Consider the following 4,855-nt stretch of genomic DNA (forward strand, 5'->3'; position numbering starts at 1 on the left):
TCTTTGCGTGAACATGTTTTCTTTCTTTTTTTTTTTTTTAATTTTTTTTTTTAACGTTTATTTATTTTTGAGACAGAGAGAGACAGAGCATGAACGGGGGAGGGGCAGAGAGAGAGGGAGACACAGAATCGGAAGCAGGCTCCAGGCTCTGAGTCATCAGCCCAGAGCCCGACGCGGGGCTCGAACTCACGGACCGTGAGATTGTGACCTGAGCTGAAGTCGGACGCTTAACCGACTGAGCCACCCAGGCGCCCCACGTTTTCTTTATTCTTGGGTAAAAACCTAGTTGTTGGATAGCCTGGATCATGCGGTCAGCGAATATTTAGGTTTCTAGGAAAACCATTTTGGTTTCCAAAATGGTTGTACTATTTTACAACCACAGAAATGTATGAGAGTTCCAGGCCTCCTCATCCTACCACCACTTGATATGTCTTTTTAAATCTTAGTCATTCTTGTCGGTGAGATTTTTAATCTGCATTTTCCTACTAACCAATGATGTCAGACAATATTTCATGTGCTTATTGGCCATTTGTATATCTTTTTTTGTGAAGCGTGTGTTGAAATCTTTTCCGCATTTTCTATTGGACACACTCTGTGTGTGTGTGTGTGTGTGTGTGTGTGTATCAGATATATATTTGATTCTCATCTGCAGTAGTTACGTTTTATAAAGTCACGACAAACACTGACTTAGCGAACACTTAACTACTGCTCCTACGTAAATAAAGGATTAGGTTCTAGGAGCCTATTATCACAACATTTTCATCAGCTGACAAATACATAAACTTTTTTTTATGTGTGTTTCTGTTTAAAGACGCTTTATTTTATATATTTTGCTGATTCCTTAAGACTGGATTCAAAGCCAACAGCATTATAATTTATCCCTGAATGAAAGTTATCTAACACAGGTATTTTCTCCATAAGGCACAACACAGTTTTTTTTTGGCTTCTTGTTTTTTGTACTAGCCAGCACTATGGCACCATTTTAAAAAGCAAAATCACTAACAAAAAGCAGAAAACTGCAAAACACATGGCATGCCACAGACCACAAAAAGGACGTTTGGTTACGGTATGAGGGTTGAAACACCAAACAGGGTGTTATCTTGTTTAGCCCCAGGCAGAATGTGCCCATCCAGAAACTCAGGTTTTTGGTTTTTTTTGTTTTGTTTTTTTTTTTTTTTGGTCACAAGTGACAGAAAAAGCGCCACAAGCATTGAATTTGGGGTCACAAGTAAATTTTAGTGAGTAGATGAATTTGCAACGTGGGATCCACAATTAATGAGAAGAAGCTATATATATATTTAGAGGAATACATGAGCCAAGTTGGACCCAAGACCTTGGTCAGACGTATGCAGTGTGAATATTTTCTCCCAGCTTCTAACATGTCTTTTGAAAAGCAGATTTTAATTTTATGAAGACTGGTTTCTCAATGTTTCTTGTTATGATTTGTGCTTTTTGTGTGTCTCAGACACATTAGTGTTTGCCTAACCTACTGCCCTGAAGATTTTTTTCCTATATTACCTTCTAGAAATTTCATTTATCTGTTATATTTAAGTTTGTGATCCATTTTGAGTTAATTTTTGTGTTTAGCCGTTTTTTCCCATATGAATATCCAAGGGTCCCATCACTGCATGTTGAAAAAACTATCTTTTTCCTCATTGGATTATCTTGGAGGCTTTGTCAATATTAGTGGTCTTATTTCTGAATTCTCTGTGCTCCATTTGTCCGGGTGTCTACCCTTTTGCTGATACCACAGTTTTTATCATTGTACCTTTATAATAAGTCTTGAAATCAGTATTGAAAGCCCCTTTTTTTCCTTCTTTTTCAAAATTGTTTTGTCTCTGCTATGTCCTTCCCATTTTCATACAAATTTTTTTGTCAATTTCAGCAAAAAAGCCTGATGGGTCTACGATTGAGATTTCATTGAATCTATAGCTCAGTTTGGGGAGAACTGTCACCTTAACAGCACTGAGTCTTTTAATCGTCAAACATGGCCCATCTTTCTATTTATTTAATCTCTTTAATGTCTCTTGGTGACATTTTGTTTTCTAGATACATATCTTGCACAGTGTTATTCATTTTCTTCCTTTTTTTTTAACCTTTGACATCCACTTTATTTTTTTTAATTTACATCCAAATTAGTTAGCATATAGTGCAACAATGATTTCAGGAGTAGATTCCTTAGTGCCCCTTACCCATTTAGCCCATCGCTCCTCCCACACTCCCACCAGTAACCCTCTGTTTGTTCTCCATATTTATGAGTCTCTTCTGTTTTATCCCCCTTGCTGTTTTTATATTATTTTTGTTTCCCATCCCTTATGTTCATCTGTTCTGTGTCTTAAAGTCCTCATATGAGTGAAGTCATATGATATTTGTCTTTCTCTGACTGACCAATTTCGCTTAGCATAATACCCTCTAGTTCCATCCATGTAGTTGCAAATGGCAAGATTTCATTCTTTTTGATTGCGGAGTAATACCCCATTATATATATATATATATATATATATATATATATATATATATATATATACACACACACACCATATCTTCTTTATCCATTCATCCATCGATGGACATTTGGGCTCTCTCCATACTTTGGCTATTGTTGATAGTGCTGCTATAGACATTGGGGTGCATATGTCCCTTCGAAACAGCACACCTGTATCCCTTGGATAAATACCTAGTAGTGTAATTGCTGGGTCATAGGGTAGTTCTATTTTTAGTTTTTTGAGGAACCGTTTTTGAGGAACGGTATGGAAAACCATACCGATCTCCAGAGTGGCTGCATCAGCTTGCATTGCCACCAACAATGCAAAAGAGACCCTCTTTCTCCGCATCCTCACCAACATCTGTTGTTGCCCGAGTTGTTAATGTTAGCCATTCTGACAGGTGTAAGGTGGTATCTCATTGCCCTTTTGATTTGTATTTCTCTGATGATGAGTTATGTTGAGCATTTTTTCATGTGTTGGTTGGCCATCTGGATGTCTTCTTTGGAGAAGTGTCTATTCATGTCTTTGGCCCATTTCTTCACTGGATTATTTGTTTTTGGGGTGTTGAGTTTGATAAGTTCTTTATAGATTTTGGATACTAACCCTTTATCTGATATGTTGTTTGCAAATATCTTCTCCCATTCCATTGGTTGCCTTTTAGTTTTGCTGATTGTTTCCTTCACTGTGCAGAAGGTTTTTATTTTGATGAGATCCCAGTAGTCATTTTTGCTTTTGTTTCCCTTGCCTCCGGAGACGTGCTGAGTAAGAAGTTGCTGCAGCCAAGATCAAAGAGGTTTTTGCCTGCTTTCTCCTCGAGGATTTTGATGGCTTCCTGTCGCACATTCAGGTCCTTCATCCATTTTGAGTTTATTTTTGTGTGTGGTATAAGAAAGTGGTCCAGGTTCATTCCTCTGCATGTCACTGTCCAGTTTTCCCAGCACCACTTGCTGAAGAGACTGTCTTGATTCCATTGGATATTCTTTCCTGCTTTGTCAAAGATTAGTTGGCCATACGTTTGTGGGTCCATTTTTGGGTTCTCTGTTCTGTTCCATTGATCTGAGTGTCTGTTCCTGTACCAGTACCACACTGTCTTGATGATTACAGCTTTGTAGTATAGTTTGAAGTCTGGGACTGTGATGCGTCCTGCTTTGGTTTTCTTTTTCAAGATTGTTTTGGCTATTCAGAGTCTTTTTGGGTTCCATACAAATTTTAGGATTATTTGTTCTAGCTCTGTGAAGAATGCTGGTGTTATTTTGATAGGGATTGCATTGAATATGTAGATTGCTTTGCGTAGTATCATTTTCTTCCTATTTAATGTTATTACAAATGATACAGTTTTTAATTTTAAGTTTAAAATATTTGGTGGTATATATAAAAATATATTGATTTTTATGTATTGATCTTGTATGATCTTGCTAAACCCTTATTAGTTCTAGAAGTTTTTCATAGATTCCTTAGGATTTTATATCTATACAATCATATCAGCTGCAAATATGGTTTTTCTTTTTCCTTTTCAATCTAGATGCCTTTTATTTATTTTTCTTGCCTTATTACACTAGCTAGGACACTAGCTAGGATCTCCAACACAATGTTGATTAGTTGTGGTAAGAGTGGGCATTCTTGTTTTGTTTCTAGTCTTAGAGAGAGCGAGCACTGTGTTTCACCATTAAATATGATATTTGTTGCAGGTTTTTCACAGATGGTCTTTATCAGGTTGAAGACATTTCCTTATATTTTTAATTTTCTGAGAGATTGTATCATGAGAGTTGTTTTGCCAAATTTTATCAAATGCTTCTTCTGTATCTGTTGAGATAATCGTATGGGTTTTCTTCATTCTGTTAATATGGTGGATTACATCACTTGATTTTCAAATGTTAAACCAACTTTGCTTTTCTAGGATTAACTCTACTCGGTCATGGTGTTTTTTAAATGGTTTTATATAAAAATACATATTACTAGATTCAACTTTGTAATATTTTACTGAATATTTTTGTGTCTTTGTTCATAAGGGTTATTGATCTTTAGTTTTCTTGCCTTGTGATATATTTATCTGGTTTTCATATTAGAGCAATACTGGACCCATAAAATGAGTTGGGAAGTTTTCCCTCTTTTTTCATGTTCTGAATTTGTGTAGGATTGGCATTATTTTATTCTTTAAGTATTTGGTCGAATTAATCTGGAGTTTTCTTTGAGTATAGAGCTCATATTTAAAATGGGTTCTAAAAGCTGCTTGGCAGTTCTGAGTACAAGGGTGGGCTTTCCTGGAGCATCATTGGAGGGTGATCCAGATGGGCTGTTTAGTAAAGGAATCTTTAATACCACTATCTGTTAATCTTCCCTCTTGCCTCTCAGATTCCTGAGAGCAGACT

This window comes from Panthera leo, chromosome A3 (assembly GCF_018350215.1).
Source record: "Panthera leo isolate Ple1 chromosome A3, P.leo_Ple1_pat1.1, whole genome shotgun sequence".
Classification (NCBI taxonomy): Eukaryota; Metazoa; Chordata; class Mammalia; order Carnivora; family Felidae; genus Panthera; species Panthera leo.